Raw genomic sequence first — 21,550 nt, forward strand, 5'->3', positions numbered from 1 at the left:
GAGTAACTGACCTGACCAGAGCTCATGTCTAGCATTAGAGAAATAGGAATCATTATGGACTGATAAGGGATATATATAATATGTAATATAGCTAATAAATGGGATCCTGTTTAGATGTGGACAAGCTCTACCATGTAACACACATATATTCCCCCTTTGCATCAGTCATGGTCCTTGGAGGAAACAGATGACACACATAAATGGGATAATTGAGAATAATTTAATTTAAGGAGAACAGAATTATTTACAAAGCTGTTGGCAGAGTTAAGAGCAACAAGTGAGACAGTGAAGCATTCTTCCAAGTAACAGCATGGAGCTATGATCAGCCCAAGTCCTGAAGAAGAAAAGTGAGGGAGCAGTGGTCAGAATACAGAGAGAGTAGCTCTCAGAGGGAGCCATCTTGCGGGAATTGGGCCTTGGTTAGAGGGAAATTGTGATCCTGTGGCTCTGACCATTCCCTTCTCCCACCTTGCCATCTTCCTACAGTTACTCCTATTGGTGGAATCAAATAGAAAGACAGAGCAAGGGAACCCATTGATGTAGCCCACAAAGATCAGCCTTCCAGGAGCACAGAACAGGGAGAAAATGAGAAGGTTTGGAGAAGCAAACAGGGTATCTCTTACATACAGAATCTCCAACCCAAATCTACACTGCAAGTATCTATGGACAAAGAAACTACTTGTAATGTAACTTTTAAGTCCCACATACATGTATATCAGAGAAAGACAAGAATGTCTTGAAGGATAAAACATTCTTTGACAAAGCAATAGAACAATATGTGACCTTGTTTCTCTTTTTTGACTATATTATAATAACTTTTATCTTCTACTTTAAGAGGTTTATCAGCTATAAACCACTTTACACAGAAAAAATATGAAAACTAAGTCTAAGAGAAGTTAGAGATACTTGCACAGTTTGTAGTTGTAAAGTGACTGAGGCAAGCTGTGAGATCTTTCTTTCTAAAGGCAATGATCTTTCCATCACAATACATCTTCCACCAGAATATTGTTCAGTGACCCCTGCCCCTACCTATCTTTGGCTTTTCAAAGTGAGTTAATCTCACCGGGGCACTTGCATTTTTATTTCTACAAAAATATCTTCTAATCCCCTTTCTTTCCTACATCTTCACTCTTTACTGGTTATCTTAATTTTTTATCCTGCTTTTTACCTGTGTCTCTCTCTTGGACCTAATTGAATCTCATTTCTCTTTTATTGATAATTTCCACAAATAAAAATGCTCAGCTTCTACTTAACCACCCAAATATTTTTATTAATATTATTACTTTCTAATGTGTTACATTTTCAAGTTTCTATCTTGAGCGTTTCACCAACATCATAAACATTTTGAAAAATTCACAACTAAAATTACTTACCTCGTATTTCTCTAGCCCTTTTAAATCTGCAGAATTCAATCTGAATTCTGACTGCACCATTCCATTGAAACTGCTTTCTTTAAAATAACTAGACTTAGGAAAATTGACTCCCAAACTTTAGTTTCCTCCTTATTCATTCCCTGAAACCTGTATACAGAATTTTGTTATGAAGAGAATCATTCTTGAAATGTTTCCTTCATTTTCTTTCAGTAATGACATACTGTTCTAATTCCTTTAATTCTCATTTCAATTTAGCTGTCCTCTTTGATGTGTTCTATTCCCATTTTCCTCATAAAAATGTAGGTTATTCATATCTGTTTTGCACTCTCTATTCTATCTGCACATTTTTTGTAACTACCTTCGGCACTCCCAACATTCAGTTCTCATCTACATAAATGTCTTGTCAGTCTCTTTCTTCTAATCATAATTTTTCTATTTCAACAACCTATGGGATAATTCTGTTCCTGTGTTTTCTAAAGTATGTTCTTTTGATTATATATTACAGAAAATATGCTGGAAAAATTTGCTACAGCCAAGCATTTATTCTCCTCTTTGATAATCACAGTGTATATTGCAGTATTTAAGGTGCAAAGATATCCTGAAAAAGAAATGACTTTGATCAGGTCAGATGTTCTAATTATTTCATTAGAGTCTCTCTCCCTTTTCTTTCTCATAAAAACCTACTAATTGCCACCAGAAATTTGGCTTCACAGAAAACACACTGCAGGATGGCATTCCAAGTGAAGTCCCAAATTCAGAAAGTTCCAGACAGAATTCTCCTGGGAATGCTTACCAGTGGCTCCATGAAGCTCCCATTAACTAACCCAGTTTCAAAATATTGGAGTTATCTTTTCTTCTGTTCCCAATAGTCTACATCTAACCACTCAATAAAATTGGTTAATTCTATTTTAAAAAGAATCATACAGTCACCCCCTCCCTTCCCATTTCCATGAATATTAACTTATACTACAGACTCTCTTTGTCTTGCAAACAAAATTTCAAAACAGAATTTCTATTTAGTTTTCTTATTTTCTTAAGTTTAAACGATCATCTTTTAATTTTCCCATTAAAAATCTTCACTGATAAAGTTACTTCAATAGAAACAATTATATATGTCATTCTGACATTTAAAATAAATGCTCTAAGACATGACTTTGGTCACTCTATCAAGAAGGGTTTCATTCTTCATGGGAGTGTTATACTAGATTGCTCTTAGAACTCTTAAAACCATAAAATATTTTGATTATCTTAATTAATTAATTTGTTTATTCAATAAAATTTTGGGGGTATTCAGTATATGCCTTGTTTCATGACATGTATGTGAATACACAAAGATAAACACAACTATGCCAGGCCATTATGTGTGTGTGTGTTCTTACCATGTCAAATGATTCTGATTACTCTGGGGGGAAATTTACTCAGTGAAAGCTACCTAAGAAGTAAAAAAAGGTAAAAATACCATGTCACAAAGCCCTTCTATTAAATAAAGCATGGCATATGTAGGTGACTATGTTTATAAGCTACATAAGACCTGAATTAAGATATTTATTCAGGACATGTATGTTGTGTTTACTGCTCCTGGTCTCAAGAATAGTTCCCTCACCCCCCTCTAATATATGCATGAATTCATTGCCCGGTTAGGTCTTTGTTCTTTGTTCTTTGTTAACTCCCGTTTGTCTGTGTTTGGTCGTGAGGTGTTATATAGACCACAGTGGTTTAGACTTCATGATCTGAAATCACACAGCATGGATTCAAGCTCTGACTTTCCCATTTATTAAACTTACTTTAAGTAAAATAAGTTTAAAAAAAATTTCCCACCACAGGAAATGGTAGAAAATATTTTTATCCTAAGAGTTGTAAAAATTAATGTGCATTGGCATATAATAATTGCTCAATCAGTGTTATCAGTTATTAGTATTTCATTATCATATCTCACACTTTTATCTCTCAGAGAGATATTGACTTTTTGTTAACTTATGTTTTTAGTGTGTAGTTCTTTTAGTCCACAAATTCCTGTAAGGTTTTGCACTAGTTTTCTATAGCTGCTGTAGCAAATTACCATAAACTTCTTGGCTTAAAACAACTTAACTTTTTATAATTCTTTAAATAAGTTAATATAACAGTTCTGAAAGTCAGCAGTTCAAAATGGCTCTTACCATACATTGTTGGCAAGCCTGCATTCCCTCTGGAGGCCATAGGGGAGAATCTGCCTTTTCCAGATTGTAGAGACCAACTGCATCCTTAGCTCATGGTCTCTTCCTCTTTTATCAGTGCCAGCAGAGTAATATTTTCAAATTTCTCTTTCTGCCTCTGACCTCTTTCTTCTAGAATGATCCTTGTGATTACATTGGATCAACTAGATAATCCAGGATAATCCAATCTCAAAATCTTATTTTAATCACATCTGCATAGTCCTTTTTACTTTGTAAAATATTCACAGGTTTCAGGGATTAGGAAGTGGACATCTTTGGGAGCCACTATTCTTTCTACCACATGCAGGATCAATGGCTTTTGTTTTATTTTTAGTTTCTACAGTGCTTAGTATATATCTTTGGCATGTGAGGGGTACAATGAATGTCTGTTGAGCAGATGAATCAATAATGGAAGAATGAATAGTGAATAACAGAAAACCTGTATTTCCTTTTCCATTGCTGATACTCCTTAATTACTCAAACCAGAACTTCCTGCACTCTGCTAGAGTAACAACAAACTCATGAAAGATTTTGGCTTTTCTATATATTATAAAAAGGCTTACCTACCTATTATAAGTCAGCTTGGGACAAAGCTCCAACAAGAAGTTTGCTTTCAGGATAAAATTCTGTCGTCTTGTTAACTTGACTCTCATCCACGTATGTACTGTAATTACAATGGTAAGAACGTTTTGTATGAGTGACATGTGTCAGGTGTGTTTCTTTGAGGTGAATGAGTGTGGTACTGCTTAGAACATTCTAAGTTGTCATTTTAACTTGAACACCATTTTTTACTTTGCAGAATGTCAGAATGTTCTCTGTATCAACTAAAGAGAGGCACTTTTCTCTAAATTCATGAAGGCCCAATAGAATATGTTTGATAAACTTATCAACATAGATGCCAGTTATTTATATAGATTGTATTGCTCATTATATATCAACATCCTGCTTTAAGCTACAGTGAAAGAGCTTTGCACTTGAATGTTTTTATTTACTAACTGCTCAGAGCTGTTAGTCAATATTCAGTTTCTAAGGTTTCATAAGGCTCAATGGAATTTTTGCTCATCCATTTAAACTTTAACCATGGCAAAGCAGTATATAAATAATGATTTATTGCTTCAAAATAGAACCATTAAATGACATGAAAAATATTCATATCTTGATTGAAATATGAGCATTTACAAGGTTATTATATTTAATTCACTTCATGTCAGCAGAACCAATAGAGTTTTCAGTGCTACGTTCCTGTATTTATTTGCATTACAAACTCTCATACTGAAGGCTGTTGTCTCAATCAGTTCACATGGCCGCAGGCAGAAAACTCTGTATATGACACGTTTGTCATCTACGTTTTCTTTATAGATAAGTTTCCAATTTAAAAATTTTATAATCAACTACAGTTATTTGTTTAAAAGAACACTCCTTATACCATAGTATTGACTTTAATATTTTCTAATAGAATTGAATTAAATAAGAAATATCCTCAGTGGAAGTCTTACTAAATTCCAACCTGTCTATAGGATGCTTTATTTGGAATGTAGACATTTTGGTAAACATCAAATTTATAATCACACACACAAAAATACTGATAGATGTAGTTACCCAGCAGATTTTTTTTTGTTTCTTTAGTTGATGCCTACAGAGAAGAGTAATAGAAGGTCCAAGAGTATTGTTAAGCAGATGTAGGGGCTAATTCTCACTTAAATTCCAAAAAACAAAAGTGAAAAAAACCAAAGCCTGTTGAAAAATTGTAGAAAGTACACCAAGGTGAGACATTCTGAGGACTGACACTAATACAGGATAAGAAAAAACAACCTGAAGATCTTAAGAAATATATTTTATTCAGTCTAGTAGGAACTTAATGGAGTAAACAAATATCACAGGTTTCTCCTCATAGTCCCAGTTTACACCTTTTACCTCAAATAATTATTAGTAGCCCCACTAGATACTCTCAAACAGCTCCTGATAGGGTGATAAATTATATATGATCACATAAAATTTAAAGGCTTAATGCTTTAGATCCTAAAAGACCTTCATTGTTGAGAAGAAAATGCTCCCTAAACTAAAAAGATTGCTAGAATTTGAGCAACTTTTGCTATTCTATTAGAAAAAGAGTCATGAAGTTTGAAGACCAGTCTTTGGGAACTGATCTATTTGATGTGTATATTGCTTGGTCTAGTCTTTGACAGTTTCATTAAACTAGTAAAATTTTCTTTGGCAAAAAAGTGATTGTATCTAATTTCAGAGCCAAATCTCTTGAGAACCCTAAGCTAAAAATTGCAGTATGAAAAGCTTATCCATTATTTAAATTTTATGTTAAGCATTTGTTACACTTAATGGAATTTTTTTTTTAAGATTTCAAAATTCTAGAGGAGGGTGAAATAGGAGACATTTGCTTATAAATTATTATTCCCAGGAAACATTACAAACCCCAACATTAAAAGGATGATATACCTGTGTTTGCTTACCATTAATGTTTCTGGCTTTAAATGCTTATTATCATCTAGTAATGTGTAGAATTTTTTAATGAAATGACCTAGATGAATTAATATTAATAGCAATCAAATTAAAACAGAAGAATCCACTGGTTTTGTTTGTATCTGCATTATATTTTAATAGTGCTGTGGACTTTGAGGAAAATAGTGGTATAAGACATGATTTTTGCTGCTACAGAAATCATTGTGGCATCAAAAACAGCAATCACCATCATCATAATTAAAAAAAGTCCCGACAGGAGACAGAAGTGGAGCTCAAACTGGGTATTTTCAGGAGAGTTTAATAAAGGAATTCTTTTCAAAAGGTGTAGAAGAAAGTGCAGTCAGGTGTAAAGAAACCACAGGGATAATTCAACACTTTGAGGCTAGTAACAGAAGGGCTGTTATGACCCACAAACCCCCAAGAGAGGGAACCCAGGGAATAACCAATACTCACTTTTCCTTCTTTTCCCAGCTTACTTCTGGTGCTCCCTATTCGCCAAAGTCAACAGGGTTTGAGAGGTCAAGGGAGATCATTGATGTAGACCCTACAGACTTCAGCCTCCCAGGGCAGAGACCTGGGTGGAAACTTTTGCAGAGCAGCTCTTTAAGAGAAAATATAGGACATACAGCAAAACTCTCATCTTCCTCATCAGGACTAACTTCTTTGAACACTTACCAGTTATATACCAAGTAACTTAATCTGTACAAAAATTATTTAAAATTGTGCATTTCCTCCTCATGTTATAGATGAAACTCAAACAATTTAAATAAATCTCTCAGAGTTGTAAATCTAAGTGGAAGAATTTTCATGAAACCCAAATTTGTTTAAAGACCCTAACCACATTACTTTCTTTGAAGGTTTCTGCTGGCTTATTCAGGCTGGCACAACTGGTGGAACTCTCTCTACTTCTTCAACATGTGGATTGGAAATTTTTAACCTGGTGGTTTGTGAAGGCTTATTTTCAGTTGGACAGGAGTTTGCATTTGCTTTTAACTGTTGATGCCTAGGTAGGGGCTTTTAATCCTCTGAAAACCTGATATTTTGTTATTCAAGGTTGAGTGTAGCTTTATGTGCTTTGTCCAAGGAAGAGTTTCTCAACCTTGGCACTGTTGACTTTTAAGGCTGGATAATTTGTTGTTGTGTGTATGGGGGACTTTCATGTGCATTGTAGTAGCCCACTAGATGCCAGTAGTACTTTTCTTCCACGTGACAATCAAAAATGTCTCCAGATATTGACAACTATCCCCTGTGAACCAAAATTGCCCTCAATTGAGGACCATTGATCTACAGTTAATGGATGCTTCTCATAAACTCTGGGGTGTATGTGCTTGGAGACCTTGGTGAAAGTTAAGGGTAGAGCTTAGGTGTGGGTTTGTAGGAATTTATCCTGCTCGATGTCCTTTGATCTTCTTGGATCTATGGTTTGGTATCTGACATTAATTTGGGGAAATTCTTGGTCATTATTTCTTCAAATATTTCTTCTGTTCCTTTCTTTCTTCTCCTTCTAGTATTCCCATCAAACCTATGTCTCAACTTTTGTATTTATGCCACAGTTGCTAGATATCTTGTTCCATTTTTTGTCTTTTTTTTTTTCAGTTTTGAAAGTTTCTGTCAACATATCCTCAAGCTCAGAAATTCTTTCCTCAGTTGTGTCCAGTCTACTAATGAACACAACAAAGGCACTCTTCATTTTTCTTATATAGTTTTTGTTCTCTAGCATTTCTTTTTATTCTTTCTTAGAATTTCCATCTCTCTGCTTACATTATCCATCACTTCTTGCATGTTGTCTACTTTTTCCACTAGGGCCCATAGCATATTAATCATAGTTGTTTTAAATTCCTGGTCTGATAGTTTCAACATCCCTTCCATATCTGTGTCTGATTCTGATTCTTTCTCTCTCTTCAAGCTATGTTTCTTTTTTTTTTCTGTTTAGTATATTTTGTAATTTTTTATTGAAATCCAGACATGATGTGCTAGGTAAGAGGAACTCTGGTAAATAGGACTTTGATGTGGTGGTAAAGTGTGGAGGGAGGGGAATGTTCTATATTCCTATGAATAGTTCTCAGACTTTTACTGAATCTGTGCCCCTGAGCTGTGAACTTTACAAGTGCCTTTAGTTCCCCATCCTCCTTACCTGTCTCTGTCTTAGGTAGAACAAGGATGGTTCGAGAGGGCTGGAGTGGGGTATTTCTTTTCTCCCAGGTCAGTTAGGCCCTGTAAAACCCCAACAGGTTAGGTTCTGATTTTAAAACATTTCTCTTAAGGGCAGGTCTTACTAAAAAGGATAGAATGCTTGTTTAAAAATGTTATTTTCCCTGTCCCCCTACATGAGGCAGAAGAAGTTTTACAATATTCACTGTGAGAACCTGGTAGAGCTCCAGGAAGTAAAACTCACAAAAGTGTGGTGACCCCCTATGACTTGGCCTCACTGAAGTTTTTAACTCAGATTTGTTCATGCTGAGCCTCCAGCAATCCAAGAATTACAGTTCAGGTTTTCCTACCTCAGCACTGGTTCCTGTGGATGTTTCTGCTCATGAGTCTCCTCTTGGTAAGTTGTGATTCTTTCTATGCACCTATCTCTCCAATTTTGGCAAAAGTGGTTTGCCCTTGGACCTCACTTCTCTGACACATCGAAGAAGAGTTGTTGATTTTTTCAGTTTGTTCAGATTTGTACTTGTTAGGACAAATTGATGACTTTCTTACATGCTGGAGTGGAAACTGGAAGTCCGGGGATTGCTTTTTAACCAAGGGTAAAGTTTATGACCTTGTGGAGGTGAGGCTAGGCTTTGAAAATGGCCTGAGATAAATGGCAAGTGTATACAAAGGGCATTAAGCAAGGCCTACAGGCCACATCTTGATACTGAACTACACTTGGAGTGTGTGTGTGTGTGTATGTGTGTGTGTGTGTGTGCTTGCTCCAGCCTTAGCTGATGTGTGGCTGGCAGAGGGGGCTTAGATAAAACTAAGGAAAGCATTTAAGCAGGGTTTCATATTGCTACAGAGTATTAATGAAGCCCAAACTCTTAGTTTTTAGTACTAGGAACACCTGGGCAGCTTTAGATAGGTTGGCCCAAATTTAATTCTATAGTCAGATTTAGAGGTAACTATGAAGGGACCAGAAAACTTTGGATTCATGTAGTTTATTCATAGGCTCTTAGACATCACTCTCCATTCCTTGAGACCAAATTAGTTCTGGATTTTGTAATTACATATGCTCTGACCAGAGCTTCATTTTCTATGCCTTAACGTGTGGATTCACCCATAAGAAGTGGTCTATTATAAAATAAATATTAGTGATAGACTGTATATTAAAATAATATGTCATTTTTATGACTTGAAGTAGAGAAACAACTTAAAGAAGTTATTGCAGGCTAAAATAAAATAGGCAGCATTAATATTCTGGGTCTGCTGGAATACTTTGAATCTTAAGAGTCAGATTTGCTTAAAAATAAAGAAGAGGGCTTCCCTGGTGGCACAGTGGTTGAGAGTCCACCTGCCGATGCAGGGGACATGGATTCGTGCCCCGGTCCGGGAGGATCCCACATGCCACGGAGCGGCTGGGCCCGTGAGCCATGGCCTCTGAGCCTGCGCGTCCGGAGCCTGTGCTCCGCAACGGGAGAGGCCACAACAGTGAGAGGCCTAAGTACCGCAAAAATAAATAAATAAATAAAATAAAAATAAAGAAGAAATTGGATGGATTTGAGAAGAGTGCTTCAGTTTGATGATCAGGAAAAGAAAAACAAAAGAAAACAAATCAGGCTGATTGAATTGGAGGAAGAGAAATATTCTTAAGGAAAAGACTAAGATCTAATCTGTCTTAGAGGACAGATTAGAAATATCTAAGAGGAAAGTGAGATCTGGAAGTTCAGGCTAACCTGATAAGCACTAGCATATAACTGCTCTTTAAAAGGCCATTAAAATAAAGAAGTATTTTAAATGCAATTGAGAAATAGTGGCTAATGTCCAAAGAAATTTAACGGGGAGGACAAAATATCCCAGAGTGGATGGAAATGACTCCCACAAAGAGAATCAGGGTTCAGGAGACCATTGGGAGACACCTTTGAAAGCTGTGATTTAAGGATCCATAATAAGAACTACCCATTAAAGATTATTACAAACATACCTAGAGGTTAAAAACTCTAGACATATTTGAGAAAGAAGGCCTGAAGGTTAGAATATAGCCTTTGAAGTTGGAGATGATGAGATTACTTGTACCCTGGGGGAAACATGCCCAAACTAAGAGAAGACACAGCAAAGTTATCAATGACAGATAAAGTCTATGTCTAAAGTAGATGTTGAGCTGAAGCAAAAACACCTCCCAGCTAGAATTATGCAATTCAGAGAAGTAAAGGTAAACTACATTTATTAGATGTATTTGGCATTGATAAATAACTTCTGAAGCTCTGGAGGAATTATACCCATTCCAGTGAGAGACCCCATGGACAGTGACTGAAAGAACCCCTGCTCTATCCAGATGCTGGAATACCCTCTGAAACATGTGACTTGGACTTAGGGCCTGTGCTCTGACTTTTCTCTGCCTCGTATGCTTTCTCCAGAAACCCACGTGGTTTACTCTCCCAAGTTGCCTACCTTAAGTCATATTTAAATGAGATCTTTTCGATGAGGCTTTGCCTCACTACTCTATCTAAAATATCATCTATAGCTTCTATTCTCTTTACCCTGTATATATATTTTTCCAGTAGCACATTCAAAAATTTTATATAACTCTTTAAATGTATTATTAATTGTTTATTTTGTGTCATATTCTCTAGAATATCATTCATGAGACTATAGATATTTGATAAATTTTATTAACTAATGTATCCTAAGATTTTAAGAAAGTGCCTGTCACAGAGGAGTCGCTCAAACAAATATCTGTTTAATGAATAAATGTAGCACTTATGACACTTGGAAATAAATTAATACAACTTCTGGGACTCTACTGGGATCACACAGTTCCAGAGGGAATTTCTAGCTCCTACTAGGCATCAAAACCCCTTCAACAAAAAATTAACAGATTAAGAGAATTGGAAGAATGATTTTAAGATTTAAATAAAGACTAGAGAGCTTTAATCATTCATTCACAAGGAGAAGAAGATTTTATTTTGAACTTTAATTCATTGCATACTTAACATCATTGCAAGGAGGTTTAACCTTTGAATTTGAATTTCTCCCTAAAAAGTAATAGAGAATTTGTGTTAAATTATAAAGTATTTCTGCATTTTGACATAATTTTTGTTGTTGAAAAATATTTGTACAGCTTCTTATTAAAGTATCTTGATATTATTTGAGTTCATTGAGTTCATTCTAGTTGATATAGAATAACGAATAGTATGAATGGACTTAGCTTTGTATAAAAATAGAACAAGGAGTGAATTTTTTACTGATGGTATAGAGTGATTTTGGAATTAGTTTAATGAATATACTGCTTTGCTTCATTTCAGAACATTTCAGGAGCAAAATCTAAATCAAATAGTGATGGTCTTAGGAAGATACACAGAGCAGCATTTGCAGAAGTTTAGAGAAGTGGCCTCATGAAATGTAGATGCAGTATGACTCATATAAACTGCTAATTACTTGGGTCAGGGAAATGCCACAAAATTCTTTAAACCTGAGCTTTGTTAAGCCCAATATGTCAAGGGGAAGAAAAAAAATTAGGAAAAGATAAAGGAACATATTCTTTTATCCTTCCTCCTCATGCCTGATATTTTCTTCCCCTAAAGGGAGCCCCAGTCCTCTCTCCACCTTTACTCACTCCTTCCTAGGGATGTGTTAGAAATTACCCTGTTGATAATTTTGAGAAAAATAACTGAACATACTTAGCTCACCTACCTTCTTTCTTGGAAACTAACCAACACACAGAGAGCATAATACTTTGCTGTTCCCTCTCAACAGAGGGCTGTCCAGGTCTAGCATGATAATACTGGTTTGGTAATTTTGGAGATTTAGTTGGGATGCCCATTTTGTGCTAAATGAAGTTACACCCTCGTCATTAGTCTTCATTAATAACAAAGATGATATATTAGCCTCTACCTTTACTCTTTGTTATTCAGACCTAGATGGAGAAGATGCTTGCCATCTATTGCCCTCCTCTGAATGAATCCAAAAAGTATTTACTTGCTGGTTACCTGCTTGAGTGAGATTTCCTCATTTCGAGATTTATAGTGGTGAGGAGATGATTCCATCATCTGGTTTGTCCTCTATCTTGTTCTCCTAGGGTATCTTGGATCTTACTTATTTTGCCCTCTGGTATAGCCTTTTAACTCCAGCTACTCCAAGCAAGACCGTTTCACTGGGCTGATGCTTCTCTCTACAAGGGCCAGTAAGAAGGTATGAGACAGTCTGCTTCATTCCTGCCAGGGTTATTTCATTGGTACTGAAAATATAAGTAAAAGCTTTTTACTTAATTGTCGCACAAATATATAATGAGATTACAGTCCAAGAGAGAAATGGTTTAAAACTTTGCTTTCTAAAGTAATTTCAATATACTCTTTTAAGTCTTTCTTCTTGAGACTCCTTGAAATGCCTTAAAGAAACACCCCTTTTCTATGCATTAAAAGGAATATCCATTTCTGAACCTATTTTCTTGCCCTCATGAAATGCCCTGTTTCTGTGTCCATTATTCTGCAGCATTATTCATTTCTTGGCATTCATGTAATACAGTTCATGAGGGGTTTGTACTTCTCTACTAGAGGCCATTTGAAGCTATACTGGAATATTTTGTCAAAATGACTAGACAACAGTACTGCTATTTTTGGTGGACTGGAGGATACGAATTATACCATAATAAGAAGGACAATCCCATTCAAATGTCAAAAGCACTCCATTAATTAAAACTGAGAAGGATGCTTCAAGTTTTGGATATTATGAACAGTGCTGTGATGATCATTGTTGCACATGTCTTTTCCCACCTAGGTGTACAGTAGTATAGGGATATAGGATATAACATATGTCTTTGTGAGCTCTAGTAGATATTACCAATCCATTTTCCCGAGTAGTTGTATGGAATTTATACTTCCGTGGGCAGTGTATGAGTGTTCTAAAAGCTCTATAACCTTGTTTCCACCTGGTATTTTATTCTTTTTATTTATTTGCCTTTAGATTTAGCTGTATTATTGGGTATATAAAGTTATCCTGACTTGAATTTGATTTAGCTGATGACTACCGTGGTTGAGAAAATTTTCACATGTTTTGGGGGATTTGCCTCAAACTGTTTTGAAATTCCTACTGAAAATTCTTCTCACATTTTATTTTTTATGTTTCCTTCCAGTTTTATTGAAATATAATTGACATACAGCACTGTATAAATTTAAGGTAAAGAGCATAATGGTTTGACTTACATACATCATGAAATGATTACCACATTTAGTTTAGTGAACATCTACCATCTCATATAGATACAAAATAAAAGGAAAGTTTTTTTTTTTCCTTGTGATGAGATCTCAGGATATACTCTCTTAACTTTCATATATAACAGACAGTAATGTGATTTATATTTATCATGTTGTACATTACATCCCTGGTACTTATTTATCTTATAACTGGAAGCTTGTACCTTTTGACCATCTTTGTCACCATACAAAGATATTACATTATACTGACTATATTCTCCACGCTGTATATTCATCCTAGTGACTCATTTGTTTCTCTCCCACTTTATATCCTGCCTTTTTACCCCTTAAATTCTATCGTTTAATGAACCAATGTTTAGTAATTTACCAGTTTACTTTATTCTTTTAAACAAAAGTATGATTTAGCATAGTTAAAATAAATTCAAAATATTTTAAAATTTTTCTTGTGACTTCCTCTTTGACTCATGGATTATTTGGAAGTGAGCCATTTAATTTCTATATCATTGGGAAATTTCCCTATGTCATTCTTTTATTGATTTTTAGTTTAATTTTCTTGTAATCAAAGAACATATTTTGGTTTAATTTTAATTTAAAAATATTTTATTTCTCTTTCCCAGGCTTTATTGAGGTGTATGTAATTATACACCTCAAATAACTGATAAATAAAAGTGTATATATTTAAAGTATACAATATAATGACTTGATATGCATATATGTTGTAATGATTACCATATTAGGTTAATTACCACATTCATCACCTCACATAGTGTACCTTTTCTGTGTGTGTGATGAGAATGCTTAAGATCTACTCTTAGCAAATTTCAAGTGTAAAACAAAGTATTATTAACTATAGTAAATATGCTATACATTATCCCTAGAACTTATTCATCTTATAACCCTTTGACTAGCATCTCCCCATTTATCCCACACTCAACTCCTGGTAACCACTATTCTACTCTTCCTTTCTATGATTTTTTTTTTTTTTTTTTTTTTTTTTTTTAGATTCCACATTATTTGTCTTTCTCTGTCTGGCTTATCATAATGTCCTCTAGGTTCATCCCTGCTGTCATGAAGAAAATGATTTCCTTCCTTCTAATGACTGAATTACATTGTGTCTGTCTTGTCTGTCTATCATCTACCTATCTATCTAACTATCTATCTCACATCTCCCTTACCCATTCATCCATTGACAGACACTTAATGTTGTTTCTATATCTTGGCTATCATCCCAAATGGTGCAATAAACATGGTGATGTAGATATCTCTTCAAAATAATGATTTTGTTTCATTTAGATATAAATGGGTATATATGCAGAAATGTGATTGCTGGAATGTCTGGTAGTTCTATTTTTAGTTTTTTTTTTTGAGCAATCTCCATAGTTTTTCAGGGCTGTACCAATTTACATTCCCACCAGCAGTTTACAGGGGTCTCTTTTCTCCACATTCTCCACAACATTTGCCATCTGTTTTCTTTTTGATAAATGGTGTCCTAGCAGGTGTAAGGTGATAGGTAATTGTGTTTTTGTGTGTTTATTTATTTATTTATTTATTTTGCGGTATGCAGCCCTCTCACTGTTGTAGCCTCTCCTATTGCGGAGCACAGGCTCCGGATGCACAGGCTCAGCGGCCATGGCTCACGGGCCCAGCCGCTCCGCGGCATGTGGGATCCTCCTGGACCGGGGCACGAATCCGTGTCCCCTGCATCGGCAGGCGGACTCTCAACCACTGCACCACCAGGGAAGCCCCACTAATTGTGGTTTTGATTTTCATTTCCCTGATGATTAGTGGTGCTGAGCAACTTTTCATACACTTGTTGACCATTTATATTTCTTCTTTGGAAAAATGTCTATTCAGTACTTTGCCCATTTTAAAACCTTATTATTTTTGCTATTGTATTATCCGTGGTCCTTATATATTTTGGATATTAACCCCTTATAAGATATGTGGTTTGCACATATTTTCTCCCATTCTGTAAGTAGCCTTTCATTTTCTTGGTGGTTTTCTTTGTTGTGCAGAAGATTTTTAGTCTGATGTAGATCCACTTACTTATTTTTGCTTTTGTTGCCTATGCTTTTGGTGTTATATCCAAAAAACCATTGCCAAGACCAATGTCAAGGAGTCTTTTCCCTAAGTTTTCATCTAGAGTTTTATGACTTCAGGTCTTAACACTTAAGTGTTTAATCCATTTTGAGTTAGTTTTTATGACTAGTGTAAGATAAAGGTCCAGGTTTATTCTTTTGCATGTTCATATCCAGTTTTTCCAACACCATTTATTTAAGAGACTATCCTTTACTCAGTCTTGACAGCCTTGTCTAAGATTAGTTGACCATGTATGTATGGGTTTATTTCTGGGCTCTCTTTACTTCTATTCCATTAGTCTATGTGTTAGTTTTTGCCAATACCATATTGTTTGGAATGCTTTGTACTGTAAGTTGAAATCAGGAAGTGTGGTGCCTCCAGCTTTCTTCTTTTTCAAGATTTCTTTGGTTATTCAGGGTCTTTTGTGGTTTTATACAAATTTTAGGATTTTTTTTTCTTTTTCTATGTAAGATGCCATTGGAATTTCAATAGAGATCACATTGAGTCAGTATATTGTTTTGGGTAGACCTTTTAACAATTTTAATTCTCACAATCTATGGTCATGGGATATCTTTTCATTTATCTGTGAATTCTTCAATTTCTTTCATCAGTGTCTCATATTTTTCAGTGTACTGATCTTTCACCTCCTTGGTTAAATTTATTCCTAAATATTTTATTTGTTAATGCAATTATAAATGGATTGTTTTCTTAATTTATATTTTTGATAGTTCTTTGTTACTGTATAGAAATGCAACTGGTTTTTGTATTTTGGTGTTTTATCCTGCAAATTTACTGAATCCATGTATTAGTTCTAAAACGTTTTGGTGGGATCTTTAGGGTTTTCTATATATAAGATCATGTCATTTGCAAACAGGCCCAATTTTTACTTCTTCCTTCCCAATTTGAATGCCTTTTATTTCTATTTCTTGCCTAATTTCTCTGGCTAAGACTTCCAGTACTATGTTAAATAGATATGGTGAGAATGGGCATCCTTGTCTTATTCCTCATCTTTGAAGAAATGATTTCAGCTTTTCCTCGTTGAGTATGATGTTAGCTGTGGGTTTGAGTTATACATGTCTTTCCTTATTTTGATGTACATTCCTTCTATATACAATATTGTTGAGAGTTTTTATCATGAATATAGGATGAATATTGTCATTCTGTTGAGATGATCATATGATTTTATCCATACCATTCTGTTAATGTGCTGTATCACACTTACTGATTTATGTATATTGAAACATCCTTGCATCCCAGGGATAAATTCCACACGATTCTGGTGGTACGTGATCCTTTTAATGCACTGTTGAACTCTGTTTGCTAGTATTTTGTTGAGACTTTTTGCATCTATTTTCATTAGGGATATGGGCCTGTAATTTTCTTTTCTTGTTATGTCCTTTTCTGGCTTTGGTATCAGGGTAATGCTGGCCTTGTAAAATGAGTTTGGAGGTACTTCTTACTTTTCAGTTTTTTGGAAGAATTTGAGAAGTATTAGCATTAATTCTTTAGATGTTTGGTAGAATTCAGCAGGGAAACTATGTGGTCTTGAACTTTCTTTTTTGGGAATTTTTGATCACTGATTCAATCTCTGTACTGGTTTTTGCATTTTTCATTTCATTTATTCTGTTCTTCATCTCCAGAATTTCTGGGTGGTTATATTTTCTGATTTCATCTCTCTGTGTAACCTCTCAACTGGTTTGTGTATCATTTTTCTGATTTGGTTTTATTGTCTTTATGTGTTTTCTTATAACTCATTATGTTTCCTTAAAACAATTATTTTGAATTCTTAATCAGACAGATTATAGATCTTTATTTCTTTGTGGTCAATTACTGGAAAATTATTGTGTTCCTGTGGTGATGTCATGTTTTCTTGATTTTTTTGCATGTTCCTTTACATCTTGTGCTGCTATCTTTGCATTTATAGAAGAAGTAACTTCCTCCAGTCCTTACTGAGTGGCTTCTAAAGAGAAATATTCTCACCTGTCAGCCCTGCTAGGGATTCTGAGGTTTTCTCAGAACTTTTGGATTTACCCCTCTCAAACTTATGGATTTACCCCTCCCACACTTATTCTCTCTTGGGGAAGGGTGATAATTCTGAAAATTGTATGCCTTCTGTTAATCTTACAAAGCCAGACTTAATGCTGACAGCCTCCCATTTTCTTTCTCTAAGATGGTGCTAATATTCAAGTTTGTGTGCTTCCTCTTAATCTTTGTAGTTGGGCTGGCTTTCTGCACATGCTCACTAACTGTCTTCAAAGTCTGATACTTTCTGCTCATGGGGCACACTCAGGCAGCCCATCACAGGGGTTGGGAGTGTGTAGGTGAGGCACATGGAACACTGTGGGTGGCTGTGGGCCAGTCAGGGGGATCCAGAGGTGAGGAATCTTCAGCATTCTCTGGACAGGCTTTAGATGGAACCCATGAAGCAGTTAGTAATCCAGTCGAGGCTGGATTAGATTGTTCAGTTCACCTGCGATATTCTCTCCAGGAGTGGGGTCCACGTGACCACTAGTCCTCTACCTCAGAGCCCTGAGTTATGTGTGACCGCCCTGTTCAGCTTTCCTCTCTCCTCTCCCTGAATGGGGTCCCTGCATGGAACTCAGCCTGCTTGTGGGTTCACCACCACTCCCGGTTCGTGTCTCCCACTTGTATTAAACGGTATTGTTCTAATCTTATCTGTACGCATGAAGTGGAGGAAAAGCCTTGGGACAGGGGAAAACCTTGATCTCCATCTAGGTTTCTTTTTAATATGAAGAAAAAACCCTATTGAACTATGTAATGCTTAGATCTGAAAGGCAAACTAACTCCCTAGGTGATAGTAGCATGAGCAAGTAAATGTAATGCTTCCATGACAGCCCCGCGTGGAGCTTGCAGGTTGAGAGAGAGCTCCTGAAACAAGCTTTCTTCCAGGACCTGGGACTGCTTCCCTCAGGACCAGGCCCAGCAGAACTGGGCACGGGGCTGGCAAGACCAGTCCCTCCTAATCTGAAGCACCAAAGCTCTCCAGGCCCACAGTTAGTAGGATCCACAACCTTTTGATGAGCTCTGAGCCCTGGCTGCTGCATTCCTACTCTCTCCCTGCCCCACAGTTGTGCAGGCAGCCTCAGTACTCTGGATGGACTGGGAAAGAAGTGGACCTCTTAGCAGCATCCTGCACAGCTGGGGAAGAAGGTTCACTTTCCCTTGTGGGAGACATCATAGGCTAAGAGAGTCTCTCTTGGCATTGAGCTGTGCTGTCTTGGGGGAGGGTGATGTGGGCAAAAGTGAAACTATTCCTTTTACCCTCCTCAATACGTCTAGTCTCAGATTTTTTGCTTCAATAGAGTACTAGACTACCAAACTTCCACAAAGATATTCTCTCTTTTTCATGGGTGATAGTCAAAATTGGTGTTCTTTGAGGGGAAAAAGAGAAAACTCCTATTCTACAATCTTGCTGACATAAATCTCCCCCATTATTAAATCTTATGTTTATAATTAGATTTTTCTGTATTGTGCTTAAGAATTAGTGGTATGCCTGCCATGATATCATTAGGTAATGTTCTTGTAGTATGTTCTGATATAATATAGATAAGTTCTATATAGAAATGTTCACATATATATATGAATTTCTGGAATCTCTAATCTGTCCTATTTCACTGATATATTTATTTAATTTTACACTAACACCTCACTGTCTTAACTATGGTAAACTTCATGATAAATTTGATGTATGACAATGTAGTGGTACAACGTTTAAGGTCCATTTAAAATTATCATAGTTGTACTTTGTATTTTGAATTTTCATATAAATTTTAGAATCAGCATTTTCGTTTGGTAAGATAAAATACTGCTAATATTTTAAATAGCATTACATTGAAACTATTGAACGATTTAGGAGGAATTGACCACTTTGCAATATTTAGACTCCCAATCCATGAACATTTACACCTTCCTCAACTGTTCCCCATAATGTTTACTATGAAGACTTTCATTCGTTTCTTCTTTAACTCTTCTCGATTGTGGTAGGCAGTATGGCAAAAAATCCACAAGCTAGTCTCTGGAACCTGTAGATATGTTACCTTGAATAGCAAAAAGGAACTGCGTAGGTGTGATCAAGTTAAACATTTATGGATGGAGATTATCCTGAATTATCTGGGTGGACACAATGTAGTCACAAGGATCTGTAAGAGGAAGACAGGAGGGTCTGAGTCAAAAGAGACGTGACAAAGGAAGCAAAGACTGGAGCAACGTAGCCATAAGCCTACTAATATAGGCAGCTTCTAGAAGCTGGAAAAGGCAAGGAAAAATTCTCCGCTAGAGCTTCCAGAAAGAATGTAGCTCTGCTGACCCACTTTGTAATTCTGATCTACAGAATTCTAAGATAATGAATATGTGTTCTAAGTTTGTGGAAATTTACTATAGCAGCAATAGGAAACCAATATGGCCATAATATTTACTATAAAGATCTTGAACATCTTTCATTAGTGTATTTCTGAGTATTGATATTTTTGATGCAGTTGTAAATGATATTAATTTCATTTTCTAAATACTCTTTGCTGTAAAATAGAAATGTAATTATTTTAGTACAGTATTTACCTTGTTTCTAGTGACCTAATTAAATTTATTTATAAATTTCGATATATTATTTGCAGTTTTTTGGGAGTTTCTCTTTATACAATTATGTTATTTACAAACAGCAGCATTTCATTTCTTCCTTCCCTATACTTCCTAATTCTTTGTCTTATGGCATAATTTAGGATCTGACCTAGTATGGGATACTAGTAGGAAAGAATGTATATGCGAATATAATGTGTTAGACATTTGAAAGATATAAATAGCTGTTATAGATATTATGGAATTAGATTTTTTTCTGAGTATAATTAATGTCTTAGAGAAAAAGAAAGAAAAACTAAAGGTGATTAGCCACCAATTAATACCTAAGTGTGAAAGCTAGTCAGTTTTTTTGAAAACATATAAAGACTCCTATCTCCTAGGATCAGAGGGTAGAAAAATCTGGAGACCAGGCCTAGTACAAAACTATAAGAGTAGAATACTTTTCAACAAATGGGGTGGGAAAATATGCAAAAATAATTAACCCTAAGCATACCTTGCACTTGGTTTAGGTAAAGAGTTCTTAATAGAATTCAAAATCATAAATCATAAAACAAAAGAAAAATCCTCTTTTAGTGATAGGGATAGACAAGAATATATTAATTGGCTCACTGGTCACCTTCCTTTTACTTGAGGCCTTGTTAATGCTCTAGGGAAGACACCAGATATAGCATAACTTCAGTTGCTGTTAGTACTTGCCCATTGTCATTTAACATAATCTATTTGGTTCTGTAACAGCCAGACTGGTAAGTATATACAGATAGACAGTCACCTCCATCCTTATATTCTTTATATCTACAAGATCACTATTAATTTCTGCCATTACTCTCTGGAAGTAATCTGTGTGTGTGTGTGTGTGTGTGTATATGTGTCAGTGGAGGGGGTGTTGTTGTATTTGTATTTGTATTTTTATTTACTAACATGTCCAGATGTGGCAGATGGGTAAATTTAGAGAAATCACACATTAATTATATTACAAACAAGGAAACCTTAATTGAGCAATAATTTTTCATTGACAAGACACATAAAGAAAATAACAATAAAAAAATACATTTGCCAAGTGATCCATGTTATGAATTTATGAATTGTATTGACAGAAACATAAAGAAAAAAATTCAAACTTCCCTTTTATTTTCAAAGAAAATGCTAATCAGAGTAGAAAAGTATAGAAAATGTTGGTATAAAAAAGTAAAGTACAGTTTAGGTAAGACTGTGGGAAAACAACTGTTAATACCAGTTTAGGTAAGACTGTGGGAGCACTAGATTTGTCCTTGCTCCATCAGGCTATTAATTATATTAACATATGATTATTGAACACCTGCTACTTCTGTGATATTTTATATTTATTTCCCTTATACTTGTTTACAACCCTTTGAAGTATAATTCCTAGGATAATGATTGCAAAACTTGAGACAGAAAGTTGAAATAAGGTAAATAAGCAGCAGAACCAAGGAGCCAACCTTGAGTTCTGCCCCTGATTTCCTAGCTC

The sequence above is a fragment of the Mesoplodon bidens genome (genome assembly GCF_964165515.1).
Source record: "Mesoplodon bidens genome assembly, chromosome: 16".
NCBI classification, from domain to species: Eukaryota; Metazoa; Chordata; class Mammalia; order Artiodactyla; family Ziphiidae; genus Mesoplodon; species Mesoplodon bidens.